This window comes from Protopterus annectens, chromosome 2.part1, assembly GCF_019279795.1.
Source record: "Protopterus annectens isolate FY-2018-M chromosome 2.part1, PAN1.0, whole genome shotgun sequence".
Taxonomy (NCBI): Eukaryota; Metazoa; Chordata; order Ceratodontiformes; family Protopteridae; genus Protopterus; species Protopterus annectens.
The window spans coordinates 944,619,681-944,634,677 of record NC_056729.1 but is presented as its reverse complement, the minus strand read 5'-3'; the positions used below and the strand labels follow the sequence as shown (position 1 = coordinate 944,634,677).

Below are 14,997 nucleotides of genomic sequence, written 5' to 3'. Positions count from 1 at the left end.
CAAGTAAAGATCAACTGCATAATGCTAAACAGAAAATAATGGACTATCTCGATATTATACACAAGTTTAGAAAGATATCTGTTAAGCAACAGTTTTTTGATAATAACACTAGAGCACAAAAACTTTTAGCACAACGACTCAAGCAATATAAAGTAGAAAGGTCTGTCTTCCAGCTTAGGGAGTGCATAACAAAGAAGGTAACAAGAGATCCTGTAGAAGTATTAGAAACATTTCAGAAATTCTATTAAAGTCTATATAAAGCAGAGAAATATGGAAATCAAGAAAAGATAGTAATGGAAATGTTTATGGAAGAATTAAATATGCCAAGATTAGAGGTAGATGAGGCTCAATTTCTAACGGTTAGGATAAGAAGAGATGAGATAAAAATTGTGATGTATAACTAATCTACAGGAATGTCCCCAGGAATAGATGGTATTCCTGTGGAAGTATGGAAGCTAGGAGGGAAAAAATGATAATTATCTGGAAGGTTATGTTCAACAGTATTTTAAGAGTGGGAGAAGTACTGACATACTGGAAGAAAACAGCTGTAGCTGTAATACCTAAAGAGGGTGAAGATCCATCAGATCCAGTTTCATACAGGCACATTTCAATAACTGAAGCATGATTATACAATGTTCATGTCTATAATGGCTAAAAGATCGGCAAAGTAGTGCCAAAACTGACAGATATGGATCAATGTGGTTTTGTGGATGGGAGGCAAACATTTGACAACATTAACAAAATATTGATGATCCAGAAGGAAGCAGAATGTAAGAAAATAACATAGTTGTTGGTGGGTCTTGATGCAGAGAAAGCATTTAACAGAGTAAGCTCCGACTTTATGAGCAATGCAATTGAATCATTTGTATTCCCTCAAAAACATATAAGGTTGATTAGGAGGATATATGAGGGATTGGAGGCAAAATTTAAAGTGGGTGAGGTCCTCTCTAATAATTTCTGCTTGAGCAGAGGAATCAGACAGAGGTTTCCTTTTTCCCTTTTGTTATTTGAATTATATTTAAAGACACTGGCAAAGGAAATAAGCAACTCAGAAATTAAAGGCTGTAACTTGTATGGTAGTCAAGAAAAGCCATCTCTATTTGCAGATGATATTTTATACATGACAAAATCAGAAAGAGACATTACAGTGCTGTGGAACATTTCTAGACAGTTTCAAATCCTTTCAGGATACAAAATTAATGAAGCTAAAACAAAGGCAATAGCAGTAAATTATGTACTCACACATGAATTGGTTCAGCAATATCCATATTTATGGGACCGTGATAAAATTAAGTACTTAGGAGTATGGATTAAAAATGATTCTGGTGTGGCAGATAAGGATATATGGGAAGAGACTAAAAAGATAATACAAAGTCTGAGAAAATGGAAGCTTTGTTATATGGATATGGATAGTAAGATACAGCAGTTAAAATGTTTTTAGTCCCATTAGTCCTATACACAGGTCAGGCATATTTTTATCAACCAGAGGAGAAGTTGTGGATAGCAACTAAGAGCTGAAAGACTACCTGGGAGGGGAAGATGGCAAGAGTCAAGTGGGATAAGCTGATTCTTCCAGTAGAACAGAGTGGATTGGGATTACCCAATGTGAAGGGGTATTTCAGAGGTACATAGTTAAGGCTCCTATACATAGCACAAGCAGAAAACTATAATTAAAAGTGGAAAGGGATGATGATGAAATGGTGTGGGGGGGGGGGTTCAAGAAACAAGGAGACACTTGGATTTTAGATGCAGGCCTTTAAGAAGAATAACAATAATCAAACATAATAATATCTATAAATTAGCAGAAAGTATACTAAGAACTAGGCCAGCATGGGGATGGAGAAAGAAGATTCTGCTGATTGGTATGACTAAAATTAGGGATATAGACAACAGGCAAGAGGGTATGGAATTTTTTGGAGTAAACTGGCAAAGGAACCAAGGTATCGGGACCTAATAACTAGAGAGGGAAAAATGAAAGAATGGGAAGATGCCAAGAATTTGTTTGGACTGCAGGTTAGAGATTGCCTTCCCTATCAAGGATTGATATCAGAATATAGGCAAACAGAAAGAAATAGGGGAGGGGGTCTTAATTGAAAGAGCAGCACTGGTAGAGTTTTTAGTAGACGCTAGAGCAGAAGCTGCCATTAAAAAAGGAAAGATTAGTACAGCATATAAAATATTGCATGATAACTATAAGAATGAATCAGAGGAGGCTAGAAGGGATTGGGAAGAGAGATTAAATAAACAATTTACAAAGAAACAATGGGGATATATGTATATCTCCCAAATATGTAACAAAATCTGAAAGATTTAGGATTTTTGCTTTAAGATGTTTACATAGATATTTTTATACCCCAAGTAGACTCCAACAAATTCTTCCTCAGGTAGACAGCAAATGCTGAAGGTGTGATGGGCAAGAAAGAGGTAATTGGGAACATATTTTCTGGGAGTGCGATGAGTTGGCGGACTTTAAGGATTCTCTGTGGGATTCACTGTAACAGATGCTAAGTGGGCAGACTGGTGTAATGAGGCAGATGATTTTTCTGAGCTATGATGCAGAATCTGAATTGCCTAGACGTGGTAAGGCCTTGCTGTGTCTAACTATGGTGGCTGCCAAAAAAAGAAATTACTAGAAAATGGAAATCAAACTCTAAACCAGCCATACTAGAAGTAGTGAAAATAGTAACAGAGATAAAATAACTGGAAATGAGATCTTTAGAAAAGGACAGGAGCAAACTACACAGGAAAAAAATGGGAATTGTGGGAACAATGCACACAGGGGAGGAATGAGGTTTAAAAGAAGGCAGGACTTAAATGAGCTATGTAATGTCTGACTGAAAATGATTGGGTAGATTATAAGTGATGCATAATTTTTGCAAGTGGGAGTGTATCAGTATGTTTTGTGATATAAAATGCTTGCAACTAGGATTGTGTCAGTGTGATTTATTTCCATTTATATAAATGAATGATTGGCTAAGGGTCTACTGTATGTTACTTACCTCGGGTCGGAATGTCGGTGTTCCGGATGTCAGTCTTTTGGTTTGTCTGTATTCATCTTGGTGAAGTGAATGTAGGTGATGTGGTTTTTCAGGTAAGTGAAGTAGATCCTTACCTACGTCATAAGGGATGGTTTAATAAAGATGTTTCTTGTTTAAAAAAGAGGGCAGGAATTGAATAATTTATGTAATGGTGCTTAGGTTATATGATATATAACAATATATGTGAAGTATAATATTTGTAAATGTGAACTTGTTAATACAGTTTGATTACTTTTATATAAACGCAAATGTGCCTACGTCAGAAGTGATAATTCAATAAAGTTATTTAAAAAACAGTATTTTAACAGGAGAAGTACCAAAATCCTGGAAGAAAGCAGTGGTACCTGTAATACCTAAAGAGGGTAAACATCCATCAGATCCAGCTTCGTACAGGCCCATTTCAATACTAAACCATGATTATAAAGTGTTCATGTCTATAAGGGCTGGGAGGCAAACATTTCACAACATTAACAGAACAACGATCCACAAGGAAGCAATACGTAAGAAAATACCATTGTTGTTGGTGGGTCCAGATGCAGAGAAAGCATTTGACAGAGTAAGCTGGGACCTCATGACTGCATTCCCTGATAAAAGTATAAGGTTGATTAGGAGGATATATGAGGGACTGGAGGTGAAAATTAAAGTGGATGGGGTCCTCTCTGACAATGTCTGCTTGAGCAGAGGAACCAGGCAATGTTGTCCTCTTTCCCCTTTATTACTTGCATTATATTTAGAACCACTGAAGCAAATAAGAGACTCAGAAATTCAAGGATATAATTGGTATGGTAGTCAAGAAAAGCTGGCTCTATTTGCAGATGGTATTATTTTATACCTGACAAAATCAGAAAGACACATCACAGTGTTGTAGAACATTCTGAGACAGTTTCAGATCTTTTTGGGATACAAAATTAATGAAGCTAAAACAAAGGCAATAACGATAAATTGTGGACCCACACATAAATTGGTTCAGCAATATCCATATCTATGGGTGACATGATAAAATGAAGTATTTAGGAGTATGGATTAAAAATAATTCTGGTGTGGCAGATAAGGATATGTGGGAAGAGACTAAATAAGAAGTTTTGTACTCACCATAACATTCCATGGTTGTTGTTCATCTCACCTATTTCCTTGCTGGTTGGGTTCAGAACCAAGCATTGGTTCCAACTCGACCAAATACAAAAGCTCGAGAGCTTCCACTGGCTCAATGCTAACTCCTATCCCATGATGCATCTGGTAAAATCCCCAGATCTTGTTTGCAAGCAAAACACTAACTTAGTATGCCCACATACTAAAACATACCAGTTATCTAAAAAGAAGAATCAAAGACTCCAAACTATCATAAATATATGCATAACAATAAGATTATCCACCCGTTCCTCCGGGAATGAAGGAGGGGGAAGGTGGGTGGGATGCAAGAATAAAGGCAAGATAGACAACAAACATGGAATGTTATGGTGAGTACATAACTACTTAATGTTATGTTGTCCTATCTTGCCATAATTCTTGCTGGTTGGGACAGCGTCCCTAGCATCTTTACCCTAGGGTGGCTCAAGAGAAAAGACTCCGCAATACATTGGAACCAAAGGAAGACCTGTTCCGGGAGGCTACCTCTACTTTGTAATGAGTAATAAAGGTATGAGGTCTCACCCATGTGGCGGCTGCACAAATAGTTTCCATCCTAACCTGAAAGGCAGAGGATGTTGAAACCGCTCTCGTGGAATGACCTTTTACTTTGCCTGATAATTGTCTGTTATTCTTAGAGTATGAAGGAAATGCAATCTGTAATCCATTTAGACAAAGTCACTTTCAAGACTAGTAATCCTTTTCTTTTGTCCAAAAAGGACACAAAAACGTGATTCGACTTTCTGAAATCTTTGGTCCTATGCAAATAGAAGCGGAGCTGTCTGTGTACATCTAACTGATGCAATGTATACTCTGCTTTGTCAGTGTAATTCAGAAAGAACACAGGCAAATCTATAGATTGATTTAGATTGTTTTCTGAACAAACTTTAGGTAGACATGAGGGAATAGTTCTTAATGATACTCTGTCTTTGTGAAAAACTATATAAAGTGAGCGTACAGAGAGAGCTTGAAGTTCTGACACCCATCTGGCAGAAGTAAAAGCTACCAAGAAAAGAGTTTTCCAGGATAAAAACTTCATATCATAAGATGCTGCGGGTTCAAAGGGTGGCAAAATCAATGCAGATAGCACAAAATTAAGGTCCCAAGAAGTTGGAAGTTCTCTGACCGGGGGTTTGAGTAAGAACATACCTTACAGAAAGGCTTTACATAATCTGTGAGACATAATAGGCATTCCCATCTCACCAGTATGAAAATTAGAGAGAGCTGCTAGCTGAACTCTGATAGTAGTTGTGCCGCTCCTTCGTCAAAAAGCTTGGAGAGAAATTCTAGGGCTCATAAAAGGTTCTACATTGTGTTTGACAGCCCAATAAGACAATCTTTTCCATTTACTTGAAATAAAGTTTCCTCGTAGATGGTGGGAAGAGACTAAGATATGGTTTACTGCAGGGGAAAAGCTGTAACACCTGGCTAAGTGTGGAATTGGAGCAGCCATGCTGTCAACTTGAGGGTCTGGATGGACGGAGGGAACGCTCTCGATGAGTGGGTCAAAAGGTCTGGAACTGGGTCCAGTATCCATGGTTCCTCCAGTAAATGTGTCCAGAGCAAGGGGAACCAAATTTGTTGAGGCCAGTACGGAGCAATGTGAATCATTTTGCTTTTCAACGTGTTGGCTTTCTGAAGTTCTTTGGGTATTAAAGAAAAAGGGGGAAAGGCATAGAGTAATCCTGGGGGCCAATTGTGGGCAAGTGCATCCCTTGGTGACTTCCCCGGAGGGGGAATGAGGGCAAAATAGCTGCCTCATTTGGCATTCATGGAGGTGTCAAAAAGATCGCAGCAAGGCTGGCTCCCATCTCTGGAAGTTCTCTTCTGCAACTTCTGGTTTGAGGGACCACTCATGAGGCAATAGAATCTCTCTGCTGAGTTTGTCCACTATCACGTTGGATTTCCCTGGGATACGTGTTGCTATCAGAAAATGTTGAGACGTGATCACCCATTGCCACACTCGTTGTGCTCTCGACATAGGGGGTACGACTTGGTTCCTCCTTGCTTGTTTATATACCATACCACTGACATGTTATCTGTTTGAATTGCAACTGTTCCTATTGGAAGAGAGTCTTGAAATGCCTGCAATACATACAGCACCGTTCTCATCTTTAGGACATAGACGTGCAAGTGGGTCTTGTGTTCTTGCCATAAGCCTTGGACCGTCATTCCCAGATAATGCCCCTCACCTGATCTGGGAAGCATCCGTGGTCAGCACTGCTGCTGGTTGTGGAAAACATAGGGGTAGCCTAGGTACAACTGTTCTGTCTGTAACCAACAGAGAAGATCTTTCTTGCATGACTCCGTAACATACCTCTCAACCTGGAAACATCAAAAATCTGGACAAGGCCCCTGAAAAATAGGTACAAATCTGTACGCTGATTAACATACAATTTGCATACATAATTATGTAACCCGACCCACTCCAATGGAATTGTGGGATACCAACTTTCAAATGCAAACTGAAGAACAGACAACCAAAATACGGCGCCAGAGTCCCCCTGCAGCCATTCCAATGTCCCATTACCTGGCTATTTTGCCCCATTTACCATAAACACTAATGTGTGCATACTGCTTTAGTAATACAATGATTTGGATTTTATTTTTACATTTTACAGCCCAATGCACAAACACCAATAGAGATCTGCTAAACAAAGCAACACTGTCGCATAACGAAAACAGACTTGGCATTAAAACTTCTCTGCCCTTGAAACTCACATTCATTGAAACAACATTGAAACCCACAGACTACTAACTACATTTTCATGCAGCTTCAAAACCCCTTTCTGCTTCTTACAGCACAGCTATGCAACACAGAAGCAAAATGTCTATAAATCATGAGACCCTAGAATTGCATGAAAAGCTAGATGTGTAGCTTTGCACACTATGCAAGGTATCTATAAATTCCAAAAACAGTCTGTCACATTTTAGACTCGTCTAGTAAGCAGCTACAAGATCTATGTAATGTTCTAACTAAATGTTCTTTGGGTGTACTTTTTCTGTACTGGGTAAAATTCAGATCCATTCTTAAACCTTCACTAATTCATTTATAAAGCAGGCACTACTATGTTTCAATGGCTAACTATAGAATTTTAATTCTTCTGACTTTAAACCAAGCCATAAAAAGATTACTGTCATTCCTTACTATTATCCATGTTAGACTCTAATTTAGTTCTTTATTTAAACTGTAGTGAAAAGCCTTTCAAAGACAAACGATGCACCATGCTATTCTAAGGTTTCAATGTGGCTCTCCCTTCTTGACTCCCTTTTGTTTTGAACAAACTTAGTTTATATGATATGGTAAGGTATTTATTGGGATGGTTTACATTAAACCACTGGTGACCTATTGATGAACTCTAAAGGAATGTTGAAAAGGCTAAGAGATATTCTTCCTTGTTTACCTGCAAAAACTCATTTTATTTGAAACATATATCAACTAAATGAGCAGTTTTTAAAGTTAAGAGTGTTTTATATAAATTTATTTTGAAACATTTCTCCTAACCAGAGGTTTAAAATCTGTAAAATGGTAATAAAACAATATTTGTATAATAATTTTAAATATATTTTTTAGATAGTTGTTTGTGTATACATTTTAATATATGTTCATTTGTTTTGTTTTGCTTGGTTAATTAAAGTTTATTTTTCTATAGCTGCCAAGGTTAAATACATAAACTTTGAACTTCTCAACTAAGCTTCAAGGGCAGTTTATTCCACAGAATATCCAGTAACCTTGCTATCTTCTTCGTTTGTTAATAAACCAATGACCTTGTCCTTCAATGCTTGAGGATTCCAATTAACTTGCTGACCAGTCCCAAAGTCCTGGGGTCTCTTTCCGATAATACCTCTTCCAACATCAGCCACACTCGTGTAGAAGATTTCTTAAAAATGCTAGTCATTCAGCACATATTCACAGTCACACCTCTTTGGGTTGCCCAACCAATATCAATCTAACATTGGTTTACCTTGCTTTATTCTCCAGATCAGTAATTTTTCAACTCTAAGCTTTCCAGTCAAGCTTCAGTAGCCGAGTGCTTTATCCGTCCCACGTTTACCCGCTCGCGCTGCCTGCTGCTTGGAAAAAATAAAACCTGTATTCCTGCTCGCAGCCAGCTTGGAAAAAAATAAAATGAGCAATTGAGCATTACTGCCATTAGTGTTGCTGCCTGGTTTTCTCGCTGCTGTATTCCCGCTCGCAGCCAGCCGGAAATAATGACGTGAGCTCCTTGAGCTAAATTCCGACTGGCTGGTAGCCCTGACGGTGCTGACATCATTGCGCACGTGATGACGTCAGCTCCGACAGCATGATTTTTTTAAATAATTTTAAAAATTAAGCAAAAAAATCAGAAATGAAGGGGTGCCAATCGGGAATCGTGGCACCCCTTTATTTGGACCCCAAAACTCGGTAAATACCAAGGAATTCGGTATGGTTGGGAGGTATGCTCTGTAATGATTAAGAGGCAGATCCTGCATGGATGACTGGGCAAAGAGTAACCATTGTAGAACCCGCATGTGTAGATGTGCTAGGGGAACTAAAAGAATTGCAGCTGCCATGGTACCCAGAACCTGTAACACCACCCTGGCTTGAACCCTTCTTTTTGATATCAATATCTTGATTTGACGATGAAGGGACTGAATTCTCTTGGGGGTAAATTTTACCACCATGTGTTTCGAATCCAATTCTGCGCCTAAGAAAGTAATATGTTGTGAAGGTGACAAGGCAGATTTTTTTTTTAAGTTTACTGTAATGCCTAGCTGGTGCAAAGAAGCATTGTTTCGTCCCTCACATGTAGCAGTAGATACTTGGTGGTGGTGATCAGGAGCCAGTCATCTGTATGGAAACACCTGGAATCCCTGATGTCTCAAGTGAGCTGTGACCACTGCCATGCATTTGCTGAACACTCTGGGGGCTGTAGTGAGGCCAAAAGGCAGGGCTCGAAACTGGTAATGACTGGTTCCCAGCTGAAAGCGTAAATATCCCCTGGACCGCTTGTCCATTTTTATGTGGTAATACGCTTCCTGGAGATCTGTCGAGCACATCCAATCGTCTTCCCTATAAAGGGAAATATTGACTGGAGTGTCACCATCTGGAACTTTGATTTCTTTACAGATTTGTTTAGTTTGCTGAGATCCAGAATAGGTCTCCATTCCCCTGTCTTTTTTGGAACTAAAAAGAACCTTGAGTAAGTTCTGGATCCAATTTGGTCTGCAGGGACATCTTGGATGACTCTTTTTTTATAGCAACTTGAGAATCTCTTGTGTTGCGTAGTCCTTTTGACCAGGTGGAACATCAGGTATGGACTTGTTTATGGGAGGGGTAGTAGAAAAGGTTATGTGCTATCCTCTGGATATGATTGACTGCACCCATTTGTCTTGGGAGATCTCTAGCCAGGCATTTGGGTACAGTGACAAACATCTCTGACTGCCTCCAGAGAAAAGCAGATGGGCCTCTTTTCAGGAGCTCTAGAAGGGTCTCCCAGAGAACGTATCACTGTTGCCCTGATTCTGCGGACCCCCCCCCCTCTGCCGCGAGGTCACTGTCTTCCATTAGCACCTCCCCATCTACCACTGGGGTAAGTGTCACCATGTGTGTCACAGGAAACCTTTTTGGGACTTGGGAAACCACATCTTCCCACCTTTCTGACCTTTGGGATAAGGTCTAGACAGGGTAGAAAAACAGACTCCCACAGCAGACAAGGTTTTCCCTTCCTGCTCACACCTGGTTAAAGTACCTTTCACCTTAGGTCCAAAAAGGGATGAACCATCAAAGGGGGCATTGGTGAAGGAAGACTTGAAGGGTTCGGCAAAATTGCAAAGACGCATTCAGGAATGTCTCCTTAGGGAAATTCCTGTAGCTGCTGCTCTGCTCCCTCCATCGGCTGCATAAGAAATCAGTCTCATGGAGGAACTGATTATTAGATAATTAGATGATAATAGACTTGAGGGTAGAGAGCTGTGAAAAAACTTTGTCTGTGGTCCCCGAAGCTACAGTACCCTAAGGGTATCTCCTAGCTCTTTGAGGAGATCCCTTTGAAGCCTTGTAAAATAGGTCAGGTAATTCAGCGACCGCAGGGTAAAGACCACTGAAGAAAAAGCACGCTTTCCATATCTGTCCATAGTCCGTGACTCTTTGTTGGGAGAATGAACAGATGAGCAAGTCTCTGATAACTCCTTCTTAGTGGCCGACGCCGCCATCATTGCATGCACAAAGACTCCTTTGGCAAGGAATTACTTTTCAGTAGGGGCTGTAATAAATTTGTTCAGCCTCCGCTGAACCAGTTCCACTGTATCCGGGGAAGTCCAGGCCTTGTGTGTTATCACTTTAAGTAACTGGTTGTAGGGGGGAAGTCACCCAGGAGGTGAAAGAGCAAGATCCAAAAGCCTCCAGGTACACAGATTCATCCTCTGAAAGGTTGGTGTGCTTCCAGCCACCCCTCTGTTTCAGGATCTCAAGGATGTCAGCAAAAGAGACATCCTCAAAGTTGGACCATAGGGACCCTTTAGACTCATCCAGATCAATATCAGATGTAACCGAATCAGGGGAGTCTATGTGCTTCCTCTTGCACAGTCTCTTCTGAGGGACTTCCTCAGAGGGATACTATGGTGAAGTTTTGGGGGAGACGATGCCACCTGCAGGGGCTTCCTGGGGCTCTGGATCTCTATGCTGGGGAGGATTGGGTGAAGAAGAGACCAACACCAGTGCCTATGAAGGAAGAGAAGATTGCTCCAAGAGTGGAGTTGTCTGGGATGACAGCACTCTCTCCATCAGCTCAAAAGCCCCCTCACTCCACACTGAAGAGACAAAGATGCAGAGGATCAAATCCGAGGCAGAGCGGGTAGCTCCGAAGCCAATATAGGAGCTGAGTTCAACCCCGCCGTGGGACCGAGGGGTAGAGTCAGCTCGGACAACTGTTCACGCCAACTCCCTTCCCCGGACCTCATGGATGAGCATCTGCTCCCAGACTCCTTGAGATCCGAAGAACCCGAATATGTCAAAGCAGAAGACAGAACCGATGATCCTGAAGGAGGTCCCGGTACCAACTGTCCCACTGCTATCAGAACTACGCTCTCTGGCTCTGAAACCACCAGAGACAGAGGAGGAATTGGAGATGGTGCCTTGGATGGTCCTGAAACCTTTGGCGTCGGAGACAATAGAATTTTTGCCAGTGCCAGAGTCTTAAGTAATCTCTTCACCACCCACTCCACATCGTCATCAGATAGGCTCGTGGAGGAATGGGAGGATAATGAGGGAGATCTAGCCCTCTCCAAAATGGGTGATCTCAATGTCAGGGAGATCAGCTCCAAGGCAGGAGACCGCCTCCTAAATGGCAACTCTACCGGCTCCAAGGATACTGATGGGGCCGGAGAGGTTGATTTCGCTTCAATGGAACCAAGAGCCCTCAATTCCAATGCAGAAACTTTTTTTAGGGGGCTCCAAAGCTGGAGCCGAAGCAGCATGCCTTTTGGATCCTGAATGGGAACTAGGTTTGGAGCTTTGAGAGCCTTCCAATGATTCTTGGAAAAAACCTTTCAATAGACCTCTTACCATCAACTTATTCTAGCGCTCTTGAAGGACCCTGCTGCTGAAACCATGACAAATAGTGCAAGGTTCTTGTAAGTGGATGGCACCCAGACAATATATACAACTAGTGTGCCCATCCATGATAGACATCTTTTGAGTGTACTGATCACACTTCTTGAACCCAGACTGTCTATGCTCTTTAGGTTCTTTCTCCTTTTCTTTTGACATCTTCCTAACAAGAGTAATTTAGCACAAGGAAGAAACTAACCTACTATAACAACCTCAGAAGTAGTGAAAGCAAGACAATTTAAATATAAAGGGGCTCTAAACAGAATGGAGCCTAAAACAACTACTGTAACCACACAAGAAATGCAAACAGTACACAGCACATAGTATAGAATAAGCAAAACCACCAGAGGACAGATCTAACTACTAATTTAGCACACACAAAAAAGCCATTTGCTTTTTTTTTTTTTTTTTTTTTTTTTTTTTTTTTTTTTTTTTAATTAGAACAAGCCAAAAAAGTGGAGAATCCTCTAAAGTAAACAGAATCTCCAGGGGGAGAGAAAGGCATAGGAAAGGGGAGCGCCCCTCTAAGTTAAATGGGACATTGACTGCCCTCTAACTAAAATGCGTCTTGTAAAACACACAAAAGGGAAAAACAAAGCACTAAACTGTAACTAGGGGAAAAACTAAGTCTATCACACAAAAGCAGAGATTACTGACAATAACCTGTTGAAATATATAGAATGAAATTCTACTTAGCCAGTGAGCCAGTCAGAAGATATCCCGTAGCTTGAGCGGCAAACGAGATCTGGGGATTTTACCAGATGCATCATGGAATAGGGGTTAGCCTCGAGCCAGTGGAAGCTCTCGAGCTTTTGTATTTGGCCGAGTCGAAACCAATGCTCAGTTCCAAACGCACCCAGCAAGAATTACCGCAAGATAGGACAACATAACATCAAAAGATAATACAAAAACTGAGAAAATGGAAGCTTTGTTATACGAATATGGATAGTAAGGTACAAGCAGTTAAAATGTTTTTAGTCCCTTTAGTTTTATACACAGGTCAGGCATATTTTTATCAGCTAGAGGAGAAGTTGTGGACAACAATTAATAAATTGCTGAAGGATTTTATCTGGGAGGGGAAGATGGCAAGAGTGAAGTGGGATAAGCTGATACTTCCAGTAAAACAGGGTGGATCAGGATTACCTGAACTGAAGGCGTATTTCAGAGCTACACAGTTAAGGCTTCTATACATAACACAAGCAGAAAACTATTATTCAAAGTGGAAAGGAATGATGATGAAACGGGGTGAAACTCAAGAAATAAGGAGAGACTGGTATTTTGGATGCAGGCCTTTAAGGAGAATAACAATAATCATACAGAATGCTTTATCCATAAAGTAGCATAAAGTATCCTAAGAAGCAGCAGCTAGGATTTTGTCGGTGTGGTTTGTTTTCATTTATATAAATGTATGATTGCCTATGTCATAAGTGATGGTTTAATAAGGAAGTTTCTTGTTTAAAAGGGGGGGGGGCAGGAATTGAATAATTTAGACAATGTTGCTTAGATTATAGGATATATGGCAATATATATGAAGTATAATATTTGTAAACATGAAGTTGTTAATACAGTTTTATTACTTTTATATAAATGGAAATATGCCTGTTTCACAAGTGATAATTCAATAAAGGTGTTTTAAAAAAAGGTATTACTTATACAATTTAGTATGATTGTAGTTTTCACTATACTGGTGAAACTTCTATAACATACCTCTCAGCCTCTTAGAGCAGGAAATCTGGACAAAGCCATAAATAATAGAGGACAATAGCCCAGAAATAGGGATAATTTTAAATATTACTCTTACAGACTTAGAATTACAGGTTTTGAATTAAGCATGAGTTTTCTGAAGAGTATGAAGTCTGAAATTCAAACGTATGTCATTATTTTCTGTCTTCAGTCCTCAATGATTTGCCAATAATTTGTCAGAAAACCAAAATTTTATGAGGGCCACACTGAAAATATTAGGCAAAATCTAGATATTCTGTGAAAATCTGGACAGTTGAGAGGTATGTTATACAATGTTTAAATATGGAATACAGAAAAATTACTTGATTATTTATTTAGGTATAAGGAAGTTATACATGCATTAAAGTTTGAGACTTTAAAATAGAGGTCTGGTCTAAACAAATAGTTAGGGTAGGAATGTTTTCTTACTGAATTGTACTAATTGTTTCATGTTTTTGAATGGTTGTTGACCAATGTGATTATTTAAAAAGAATGCTTTCTCTGTGTTTTTATACTCCCTTTGAAGACATATGTCAAGGCACTAGGAGAGTTTTTTTTAATAAAAGTTTTTGTGTACTCTTTTGGTTATTTACTATTTCACTTGTTATTGTTTTTATTTTGAAATATGGTGTCTAGTTTGGACTCGGGTGAATTTCCTCAGCTTCTTATGGGAAATGTAAATGTAAATACACAGAGAACACTGGATGAGTTTATCCCTTCTGTTAGTGCAAATGCAGTTACAACAGCAGGGACTACCGATGTTGTGGAGTCTGATGAAAAGTTCTTCTTGAACGTAACAGGAGACATTAGAGTTTCTTGAATGAATGACTGCTGAGGTTAAAACACTGGTTGATAAGGATTGGAGAAGATACTGCAAAAATAAAATAATATTTATTCAAATCTGATTACTTAAAAATAAATAAATAAATAAATAAATAAAGAGTTAAATATTATCCCATACAGATTAAGGGCTTTTAAAGTCCCCTCAACTTTGTTACTGGGAAGGATTCAGTCGAATAGAGTTTTAAAAAAAGATGACTGCTGCTGCTCATGCGTGTCCAGTGAAATGGGGTTCAGATTCACATTGTGAGGGACACAATAAGAAATTAAAAACTGAATGCTGATGTTAGAGACTCTACCAATAAAATAACGGAATCAGTAAGATTTATGAACTAAACTGACAGTCTCAAAAAACGCTAAATTACTGAAAACAACTGAGGAAGAAATACTTAAACAAAAAAACAAAATTAGAGAGAGACCATGGTGATTATAAATTTGGCAAAGGGTATCTGTGGCAACAACACTATTCCCTTGAGAACAGCAATTCAAATGGAAGAATGAGGTCAACTTGTTCGCGAGGATCAGAGGACAATACAGATGGAGCTGCAACCTCAGCATCAACATGTGATCACTCAAGCCAAGTACGAGTGAGTATCCCTCCTTTTTGGAAAGAGTAGAGAAACAACATGATTAGGGAGAATGTTAGCATGTTCTAAAGTGCAAGAAAGAGACAAGTTAGAA

The 14,997-nt window shown here is 39.5% G+C and overlaps 1 protein-coding gene across 1 annotated transcript in view; it reads right to left on the bottom strand.

The window, feature by feature from the left end:
- Positions 1-14,997, bottom strand: part of LOC122794923 (probable ATP-dependent RNA helicase DDX60) — a 2,818,219-nt gene that overhangs the window by 2,285,550 nt on the left and 517,672 nt on the right. The gene's annotated exons all lie outside the window — the stretch shown is intronic.